We start from the raw sequence: 11,757 nt of genomic DNA, 5'->3' as shown, positions 1-11,757 counted from the left end.
ATCTTTTAAAGTTGATAAATAAAAATGTACTTGTAAAATTTTATTAATACAATTGAAGCTTTACGCGTAGTTTTTCGTCGATTAAAATTTTCCTCCAGCTGCCACACTACACTTTACTATAACCAACTAAACTCAAGCAGTTAATACAAGAAACATGTCATTAAAGTCCATGCTACTGTAAGTCGTGACCGTTCAGGCTCTTAATCTGAAAAGTCCTGACCGGAAGAGACGTCTCTCCCGGCTCTGGTTTGCTTTGACACACCGGCCATCCAGCACCCAGCAGCCATCCAGCACAGAGCAGCCCCGACTGCCGTATTCAGAGACCCCAGCTCTCCCAGTTCCTGTTTCCGCCGCAGCGTTTTTACACTATATTTTGGAACAAAAAATCTCGACTGCCGCTGCGTCACACCCCAGCCTCCGCAGCCCCGGTCGGATGCTGCTGGAAGCCGGTGTACCATGCCAAGGTAGGTGATAATAACCGTGCTGTATGGCGGAAATGTAGAAGCGACGGAGGTAGCGCTCAGTCCATAGATTCCACAGCCGCTACATCCCGGCCTGTTGACTGCGTCGCTGCTGAGATGACGGTGACCAAATAGCGGTCACGGTAGGTAGGGAGGGATTTCTGGTCCCGTTATGTCAACACCGCTATTCCGACACGGTTGCCCCGGTTGAACCGTTACTTCAGCGCACGTTACATCCATAGAAAGTGCGCGCGGTCTCCTTTGTTGCGTTAAGGATATCAAGTGGGGATATTCAAAACAATTTAACGGCCGCGGCAGATAGCTTGCATTTCAAACCCCCATTTTTAGCTATCTTCGGCAGCGTGAATGAACGGCTGTTATTGTGGTTTAATTTGGCAGCCTTGGGAAAGCTAAACACATCAACATTGCTAGACGCAAGTAGCCTATAAGCTAGCTGTCTGTCTGTTTCTGTTTGTCGTGTTCACATGCAGCCTCTCACCGTTAAATGACTGTGAAATGCGTGTGACCTCCACCCTCAGTCACCTCATACAGGCACATGACTTATAACTGGTTGGCGGTTGACGGTTGTATGTTTTCTTTCCTGTTGTTTTCTGTGACTGCTTCATGTGTGGGGAGTAGACAAAGCAGCTGCCTGTGTTTCAGCCTCAGTGCACCGCTGCCAGGATCAGACATCGCTTTGTGATAATCACCACGGCCAGGCGTGCGTTTGTTTTTAGAATCAGGAGGTGTGGTTAACGTGTAATAAGGCCTTCTGATATGTGATTATGAAATAAGTCGGCTCAGCTACAGTTTGTGCTGCCTTCTGCATCACATCAGGGCAGTCGGATGGAGCCGGCAGGGGGATTTCTGCTCCCCATCCTCTCCTCACGTGCACACTCCTTACTTAGCTGATGATAAGATAGATGGCAGCAGCAACATCCACAGACAGTGGATGCTGAGTCTGGCGTCATGGCTTGTGTTGCTAGAAAGGGGGTCATCCATTAGAGGATGTGAGCCTTCTAAGTGAGGAAAAAGTGAAAGTTAATGATGGTTTCCTTTTTCGTTTAGTATTGAGATGCTTTGGCTGGCAGTGATGTAGGGTATTGATTGCCATGTTCTACCAAAATTTAGCTTCAGTGTAGCACATACACATAGAAAACAGTATAGACACATGTTTCAACATCATGTTAGCAAAAATAAGTCCTATGCACCTTATATCTGGCAAATTCTTTTTGTCAAAATTGCAGGCAAACTCTTCTAAGCTGTTTAAACAGTCATTGCTACAGCCATAGTTGTACAATTTGCCTGCATGTTAGATGGATTTATTCCACTCAAACTCAGATTTCTTATGAACTAGATGTTGTTTTTTAAAAATATTGGGAGATTTTGGTACTTAAAATATCAGATATAGTTTAGTTTTAAAACACATGTAATGCAAATGATCAAACTAATGGATGCTTGGAAGCCAGCTGATCCAGGCCCAAACTCAAAGTACTCTTCTTTATGAATAATTAATGTTATCTGAAATCATTTAACCACCATGTGTGACTGTTTCCTCATTGTGTTGTTCTTTATGGCTTGTTTCAGCTGTTGAAAGTGTGAGTGTTTGTATTGAGACAGGGCTGCACAGCAGTGCAGGGGTTAGTGATGTTGCCTCACAGCAAGAAGGTTTCTGGTTTGCATCCCGATCAGGGCCTTTCTGTGTGGAGTTTGCAGGTTCTCCTTGTGTATGCATGGGTTCTCTCTGGGTACTCCTTCCTCCCACCATCAAAGACATGCTCCTTAGGTTATGGGTGACTCTAAATTAGCCGTAGGTGTTGTCATAGGTGACTGTGCCTGGTTGTTTGTCAGTCCTGTGATTGACAGGTGACCAGTCCAGAGTATACACTGCCTCTTGCCCAGTGACAGCTGGGATAGGCTCCAGTCCTCCACGGCCCCAAGTGGTGTAAGTGGTATAGAAAATGCCTAGATGGATGGACTGAAACAGCATTGTAATTGTTGGAGATTCTGATGGTTTTTGGTGCTTAAATAATGTTGAAAATATATGTCAAAGATAATGTGAGGATGATGGTAGTAAGTAAGCTTTTTATTATGGACAGTTAGTCATAATCAGTAAGGAGATGCAAAACCCTTTTGTAGAAGCTGCTCTGTTCCAAAATTCTCATCATAACACAGTGGTGTTTACACACAGTATAGGCTCATTAAGCTCCTTTTGAAAATAAATCTGTATACTTAAACAATACAAGCATCACTGCCCACATACTCAACCACGTCTGTTATAATAGGATGGACGTAAAGAAATGGATCCACAGGGGCCAGATGGCCTAGTGGATGGGTCAGTCCCCATGTAAGTGGGTGGCCCAGGTCTGTCCAGCCAATGGCTCCGTTCCTGCATACATAAGATTATTTTTGTGCCTTTTTGTTTATTGGGATAGGACAGTTGAAGAGAGATGCGTGCCTACTCTACCCACTGAGCCAAGCCGGTACCCACTGCCCCCATGAGAACTGGTGGTATTGCAGTGTTTGACCCTCAAGATTGTGCAGAAATATGGGCAAAATGAGTTTAGAGTATGGACAGAAAGCTTGGTTGTGATAATATTGACCAGTCCGTCCTCTTCACAGTCCTGCTTTGAAGCAATACAAATGTAGTTGGCACATATTGCCATGTTTTTTTTAATATTGCAACAGGAAGATGTTGCGGGGTAACTTATGCTATGATACAATATGATACATGGCCTGGGATAACAAAAATAACATGATACAATTCTATTACTGACATATTGCAAGATTGCAGTTCCAAATCTTATGGTGCCTCATCTTTTATCCCACTGTCTTCCTCTTCTTTGGTTTATCAGGTTCCATCAACTTTACCCTCACTTAGGTCATAAGCACCACTGTAAGGAGTCATGACGTCGTGACATGAGTCATATTCCCTGGAAAATCTGTTTAAAGTGACACAAGCTCTTTAAATTCAAATATCTACGTTTGGAGCCAGTAGGGGTGTGATGAGATCTCGCGAGATCAATATTGCGCAGACACTTGGAGCAGCAGCTTTCCTTACAGAAAACAATGCCAAACTGGAAGTTATAAAAGATCACAAAGATGCCCTGGATACTTTAAAATGTTGGTGAGAGAGCTAATGAAGAAACAGAGCTGATCCGGTATCCATTGAGATGACCGCTCCGACCCCCACCTCTTCCTCCGCATGCGCCATGTGGGGCCGCACATGATCCGCCTATGCATAATAAGTTCATCATAACGGTGTGAAATGATTAAATGTTGCTTCTGCAAACCTGTGCAGTCTCCATGAGGAGAATACAACATTTATTTAGTTCGTGTATGCACGTAGACTCGCTCATAGTGCCGCTATTTGTGACTTTGTCACTTTGATTCAGTCCCTTCTTGTCGCACCGTCTGTCAGTCACACATCCATCAGCTGTTGGCAGCTCGTATCATCAGTTGGAAGCTTAAATTGTGTAGCGCGACGGTCCGTTGTATACTGCAGCGGTAAACTTAGCAAAACAAACTCTGTCTAAATGCCATTGAGTCCACTGTTAGCTCTAAAAGCGAAGTTCTAGCCCCAGTTAAACACACCACACCACACCAACACACACACACATTAACACACGCTCATCCGTGCGTCATGTCCAACACTGTCAAAGCTCATATGAGGAAAAAAAGACCACAATACTATAAAATAATCTATTTTTCTACATTACAGCAAGCGAGTTATTGACAGAAAAATGTCTTTGAGTGTTATAAATATGGATGTCCTTAAAGAGGATGAGAAATAGATTAATTTTACTGATGCAGCTCTCTATATTTCAGTCTGTAAACAGTGCTTAAAGTACTTTCAAAATAATCCAAATGCTTTTATTATATATAATTCAATACAATATTAAATATAATTATTGTAGCGATAAGTGCTATTGTAGTAAATTAAAGATTTTACTGTTAAAATGAAATGTTTGATTTGAAGAGCATTAAAATGTACAGTTTGAGTCAGAGTTAGACAAGACAAACTGTTTGGAAGAATTGATAGCCTACTCAGTACAACAGGAGTTAGTTTAAACATTTTTTAATAGACCTGAATGCGTTGCAATTATGACTTTCAGTTGTGTAAAGAACATATTATCCACCCATGTTTTTTTTTTCCCAAAACTTAAAAAAGTGTCAAGTCTCATCTTGTGTCTCGTGGGCCCAAATTTTGGCCTTCGTGTGATGTCTCATCACACCCCTAGGAACCAGTGAAACATTTTTGTGTCAAATGAGGTAGGACCTTAGTGTATCACAATATTGTGCAGTAAAGCTTTGATGTCAGGCTTCTGATTTTTTATTTCACTCCTACAGCCCATGTTTCAGGCTCTTAGTGTATGAATAGCTTTAATATTGTCTTAACAGAACTGAGGGGGTTAAAGCATGCCATGCAACAACAACCTTATTACTTCTATGATAGATTTATTTGTAAAAAAATGCCATACCAGCTTATTGCTTTTACATGAAATCAATTCATGGTTGTTTTTTCCCTGCTGATCTGTACTATTTCATATCACTTAATTTCTCCAGCTGATATTACACGACATATTTCAGCCCCGTCAAGCACACTGTGATTTGTCTTCCTTTGACAGCATATTGTTTGACAGTAAATTATAGGCTCATATAGTGCTGTGAAGTACCACAATTATCCCCAAGTCTGGATCAATTTGCAGCCAATATCCATTGTGCTCTCATTTGAATTGTAGTTGCTGACGAGGGAGAAACTCAACACCAATGGACAACTAATGCATCATTAATGTTATCTAATAAAGTCAGCCTTGGTAACTGGAAGGAGATTGATTGAGTTAGTAGCCCTAACCCATTCATGAATAAGTAAACAGCCATATATATTACGGCGACAGCAGTCCATGCGATGGGTGTGAGAGGGGGGACTGTGTCTTAGATTCCAGCGGCGAGGATGTGCCCTACTTCTGATGGATGCATTTTTTAATCTGAACGGTTTTTAAATATCAGGGGCTAATTATTTTACATAAAGCAAAGTGACTCATGCTTTGCTGTGATCCAGGCTTTGCCATTTTTGGAACAGATAGGCATAGCTATGGGTGGACCCATTTATTTAAGTCAAGTGATTACTTTAGAGCGGGTTCATTCCTGGCTGTGTAAATTTTGATGAAGCGCTTGAATAAAATAGTAGAGATGACACTCAAACAAACCCTTGAAATTTACTTGGCGGGTTCGAAGTTCTTTTAGCAGAATGCCTCCCAGATTGTGTTGTTTCTGCTTTTTGACTTGATTGCATCGGACAAATGCTGCATTTGCTACCATGTAGCCGCTGCAACACATGATACTGCATCTATAATACACGAGAGGGTGCTTTCTAGAGAAGTAGCCCTCCCTCCTTTCCTCTCAGCCAGACTATTTTCTTCTCTTCCTTTTTCTCCCTCTCTGCCCTTTGTGCTTCCACCTTCGTTGCCTCATGCCACTGTCTGTCTTCATTTTTGACTAATGACTTCATTAAACAAATTAGTGTTGCTCTGCCAAAGAGGTTAGATGTGGTGCGCTGAGTAAAAATGGGCGGTGACTCATTTTATACTTTTATCTGTATTAAACACAGTGCACATTTGTCACGTGGCAGGCTCCATTTCTCTGTTTGGTTTAGCACAGCAAGCCACTGCAGAGTGGAGTTTTATTTAAAATAGCAGCCGGATTTGTTTTTCATTCCAATTCTGTCTGCAATAGCAGCCTGTCACCTGCACAGCAAGTGCCTCTGTTTGCATGAAAAGCCATTCTAATTTCAAGCATCACAGTGTTTTTGGCGCACAGTACAGTGTGTGTTTAATGCTTGATATTGGCTCCAGCATGCTGTTTTTACATCCCCTTTTCTTGCACTCTGTTGTCCCAGATATATCCTTTTTTTTTTTCTGGAAACGTCAGTCGAATGAGAAGAGAAGGCTGAATTGAGCTATGGAGGAAACAAACAACACATTTTTGAAGACATGTTCCCAGTTTGGGGGGGCTCATGCTACAAAAACACAAAGAACATTGAAGTGATGAGGCAATGCAAGACACGGCAATGCTTGTAGCTGCAGTAACAATGCAAGCAAAAGAGGACGGCTCATCTGGAGGCATTGTTTAACCGGTATTGTTAATCTCTGTTCAGGGTTTTTCTGCTCCCAGATTCCAGACAATATACCGTAAATAGAGCAGAAGCATTAGAAAAGAAGCTTTTTTCCCTTTGTTGCTTCTGCTTTGAGGAAGGAGAAGACTGAAATTTTACTTATGGACACATTCACATCTATTTTTGAGACACATTATCAAGGACTTGCTTTGTAGAGACTAGAAAGCAGAGTTGGTTCATATTGTTGAGTCACAGCAATAGCTGCATGTCTAGTGTTGGCATTTGGCTGGCATTTTCCAGGTGATTGTCAGTTCTATCCCTTTATGCTTTTGAAGAGATGGGAAAGAAAGATTTTAATTACTCTGTGAGGAATACAAGCAATGTTTTTGCTTTAAAAGGATGACTTTAACTGCTCACAATGTGCAAGGATACACCTGTAGTCTTTAGCTTCTTCAACACTTGCTGAATGCAGCCTTTTTAAAGGGCAAAATCTGCAGGAGAAAAGCCTTTCTGCAATCACTCCTCTTCTGCTCTCATCCTACCGGAGGGCCATTATTATCTGTATTGTAAGACAGAGTGCCTGTCTTGTGATTGTACGAGCCAATCACAGGGCGAGTGAGGGGCAGGTTTCCATGGAGAAAAGCAGGCCGGGCCGTGAGGATGCTGAAGCTCAGCTAGAGCAGCGTAGCCTGATCCAGGCTGATAGCATTCTCCTGCAGCAGCAAAAGGAAAAAAAGGGCCCCAGCAGACCTGCCTTGCGCTCTGCCTGTCTAAATGTCTCACTGCTCGTCTACCTGTCTCACTCAGCTGAAGGTCTGAAGACAGGGGGGTGTTCTGGGAAGGAATGCAGTCAGACATGCACAATAGGAGCGTGGCCCGGTAGCCATTCAGCATCAGATTGGATTTGTGAAGGGACTGGATCTAGTTCACATAATGCCTTAGCCGCCGCTGACTCTTGTGCGTCTGGAGTGTGTGCGTGAATGTGTGTCAGGTTTGGGTTGAGGGGTAGACCAGTCAGAGTTCCTGACCTGGAATCCCCCTCAAAGAGTGTGCTGCCCGAGCTCTGTTTGGCCCTGCAGGGAGGCAGCCCAGCCGGCAGTGCACTCACATCAGAAAGGATGTGTGTGCATTTGCCTATGTGTGCCTGTTTTGAGGTATCTCGGGGAGTTTTGTTGCCGCAGCCTGAGCTGGGAAGTGGGTCTTACGACATTTCTTCTCGGCTCATTGGAGCTGTCCTGAAATGGGCATGTACCCATCCACAGGCAGCACTTAAATCCTCTCCATCCTCTATTTTTGTCCTTTTCAGAAGGACAAACCTAACTGCTGCTTGTTGCACAGCCTTGGTCTTTGTAATTATTTGTCTTTTTACATGTGTATGCATGTGTGTATTTCTTCTTTCACTTCTGTCAGATCTTTGTGATTGCTTACTGTGGCTGCTCAATTAAGGCAAAAATCCACTTGTCTGGATTGGTATTGAGATCACAATTATTAAAGCTCAACACTTAAATTGTGATGCTTAAGTCATATGCAGCAGATTTAAAAGTGGGCTTAAGTAATTAATAACTAGGGGCGCATGATATTATCGGCATGTTATTTGTATTGTCAGATATGAACATTTCTGCCAAATACTTATCAGCCTCAGTACTGGCAGTATAAATCGTATATATGTGGCTTAAAATGTACAACTGTACAATCAGGTGTAGGTGGTTGCCCTTTTTGAGATCTGATATCTGCTGGAAACCAATACTGTGCATCCCTTTTTTTAACTTTTTTTTTTTTTTTGGAGTTTTCTGATTCCAGTACCAGCATCAGAAATGCGCCCGATACTGCTTAAATGTGGCTATAGGTATTGGTGAATACACGTGTTTATCCACCAATCTGATACCATTTTATTTAACTTTATATTAAAATGGTTTAAACCAGAAATTATTTCTTCACTGCTGGAAACACCGCATGCATGTGCTACTGTTATTAGAGCAGTAAAGAAGAACCAAACAACGGAGGAGAAAAGGACCCACTGTATCAGCAAATAGGGCCTTAGGATATCCATTTTATTTTTGACAAATTCCGTTTTTTCCATTTCGATTTTTGTGATTTTTGTGTTTGTGAAGTTAGGAACAGGTTGTGCCACGCATTAGTGATTCCCCGGGAATATTCTCCCCAGATATACATCCCTAACCTGACACGCCAGATGGATTTGTTTCACATATCCATCTGGGAAACCTCTCATAGACAGCGTCTGGGAAAGGGCAGAGCCTTTGAAGAAGAACTCGGAGGGTGATTGGATGAACGCTCTGTCTGTCACATATTTACGGGCCAATCAGAGCAACAGGACACGTGACGTTAAAGCCCCTACCAAGGTGCGCCCCTACTCCATAGAGAACTGCATAACACAAACCATGGCGACTGTAGATGTGTCAGTACACGACTTTTGTCGTTTTTTGAGAAGAAAACACGTCACTGCTGTCATTTGTTCTACTTTTAATGAGCAGATGTCATCAAGTTCTGATAAAAGTGACGCTTTTGCATTATCCACGCTAATCTCGTACGCCATAAACTGGCCTCTTGTTGCTGCTTGCTTACATCATGACTCAGTTGTGCCCAAATTGTTCAGATGGGAGCTTTGCAAGATGGGTTCGCCAGTGAGAAAAACGGAAACAGGCGAATCCATCTGCTTTGCAAGGTTAATACATTCCTCTTTCTCACGAAAACAGCATTTCAGTCAAATTAAGTCAATTTCCACGATATTCTGCGTTTAATAGTAGATTCCGTTTTATTTGTCAATTCTGCAATAAACTCAAAATCATAGGGCCCCAAGCAAAATTTGTAGGCAGAATTAAATTCATTATCCTCTGGATGTATTTTTTAAAAACCCTCTCAGACCGGTGTGCTCTATAGGGCCATTAGTGACAGAAGTGGTTTAAAGTTAAATCACTTTTGAACCATATTTTGTATGCTCGTACTTTTTTCTTTTTGTAGCTATGTGTTGTGCCGTTACAATGATGCTGTCCGAGGGATTGTAGCCCTTATGCACACTTTTTTTAGCGAGCCAAAAACTTGGATGACTTTTTGGTGACTTTGAAGATTAAACCTACACAGGTAGCTTCGATATTGAACGTCTTTTATCCATTTGTAATCCCTTTTGGAACATTAATGCCACATGCTAATGAATTCAAACAGCCAAATTTTTTCCCATAATGCTTTGTGAGTAGCTGTCTAGGGGTAGACTAACTATCAGCCTGGGTGCATTGTTTTTATGTATAAAAATGATAATATATAGTAATCATGGGATGTCAAAGTTGTGATTGAAATGAGACTATTGATTGCCTAGCGATACTGCTTGGCATCAAGAAAAGAGGAATACACTGAAGTTAGTGGCGCCTTCTTTGCATGAGGAACTGAATCCACAAGGGTATGACACATACTGAGAATTTTTAGCTTCGCAGAAGTTGCTGAGGGCCTCCCTGTTGGACACAAACAAACCCTCCTTCCTCTCCCTGCCAGCCACCCACCTACCCACCCACCTACAAAATCCCCTGATGCTCAGTGCCCATGGCCCATCAAACAGCCTTGTCAGCCCCTCCGAGTCCACAGCTCAGACCAGGATCAGAGCAGACATGAAGGGCTGGAGGGATTCAGGGATGCTGCTAAAAATTCTTCACCCCTTGACAAGATACTGCATAGTCTGGACCTTTAGCACCCCCACGGCGTCTAACTTAAAACAGTATCAGAATCCACTCCAGTCTGCAGAAGCTCTTTTAAGGCCCCCTGAAAGTACAAACGCACCATCAGTGGCACTTTTGGATGGATGGGACCAAGATTTGAAATGTGGGCGAGGCAGATGGGTACGATGGGCGAAATTAGGAGAGAAGAGAGAGGTAGTAATTGGGACAGCTGTGCAGCTTGAGGCATAAGCAGTCAGATCTCCCACCTCACTCTTACCCCCCCTTCCACAGCTCTCTCCTCCCCAAAAAATAAAAAACAGTGCCAGAGAGCCAGATGCTGGCCATTAGGATCACAGTGACAATAGCCCAAATTCGCTCGATGGCCAGAACACAGAATACAGAGCCCACAAAGCAAGGACACACACAAATACACACAAGAATAGGAAAGATCATGAGCTCATCTGACAGAATGGGTGCATTTCCCGCACTTGGTTAGAAAGGTTGTGTGACAGGCCTGCCTCTGCGCAAGGGTTTGTGGATATTATTCTGTTTTCAGCAAGAAGCTCAAACTCCCAGCCGCCAATCCACCTCCATCGAAGCTCAGAAGAAATAATGAATGGCCTCCATTTAGCCAGCGCTATTTGATCCAGCATTGGGTGGCCTGTGTTTGACCTCAGCACACATCCAGGGAGAGTTGAACCCCAGGCACCTGAAAAGTAGAACCTGGACTACGATGAAAGGCTTGCTTTATCTCTCTCACAGGCAGGGGGGCTATTTATGTAACCGATGCCAGCCATACTTCCCAGAGGGGTTTGTTTGTGATAGTGTTATGTTGAGTTCTGCACTCACAGTATTGATCCCCAAGGGTTAAATTCATCTCTGTAACCTCCATTGATGGGTCAGAATGCAAGGTCAGCTTCACTGCTCATAGCTGTTGTCGCTGGAGGGGATTCAGCGTTTAAGCCCCTCGGTGTTTGTACCAAGTTCATGAGAGGTGAAGCGGTTAATGTGCAAGTGTCCATCTCCATATCTATCAGTGTTCAGTGTGTGTTACAGATGGTTGGTGGTGTACGGTGGTGGCTGAGGGGATTGTGAAGGATCGTGGAGGATTGGCCTGATTGGATTTCGGTTCGCAGGAGTCTTGTCACCCAGCATGAGTTCAGCAGAAGACAGCATGGTAGCAATCACACAGCAGGGGCGCTGTGAAAGTACACAGAATCTGCATTTTTGCACTGCAGATGCAAACATCTGCTGTATATGAATTCAGTGAGCGTCATCATCAAGCTCAGTTTTTCTTCCACATACCACACCTTCCTTCCTCAAATTGTAGATACATTTGGAAATCCATTTAAAGAGTAACTAAACCTCAGAATTGTAGCTGAGGTGTATTTACACTGAAATTACAAAAAATACCTTTTAGAATGTCAAGCACATGTCTGGGAGGGAGGGGGGAATAGACAAGCCCACTTCCTCCCTCCTGCTAAACCTTGTCAGCCACATCACTTACTCCATGCTG

At 43.1% G+C, this 11,757-nt stretch overlaps 1 protein-coding gene across 1 annotated transcript in view; it reads left to right on the top strand.

The window, feature by feature from the left end:
- The first annotated feature begins 257 nt into the window (after window positions 1-257).
- The window catches only part of fut8b (fucosyltransferase 8b (alpha (1,6) fucosyltransferase)), a 174,806-nt gene continuing 163,306 nt past the window's right edge, over window positions 258-11,757 (top strand). The window contains exon 1 of the mRNA XM_041805375.1: window positions 258-464. The gene's annotated coding sequence lies outside the window, so the exon portion shown is untranslated. The remainder of the gene's footprint in view (window positions 465-11,757) is intronic.

The sequence above is a fragment of the Cheilinus undulatus genome, linkage group 14, assembly GCF_018320785.1.
Source record: "Cheilinus undulatus linkage group 14, ASM1832078v1, whole genome shotgun sequence".
NCBI classification, from domain to species: domain Eukaryota; kingdom Metazoa; phylum Chordata; class Actinopteri; order Labriformes; family Labridae; genus Cheilinus; species Cheilinus undulatus.
Note: the sequence above shows the minus strand (reverse complement) of the source record. Positions and strands in the feature narration are given on the sequence as shown.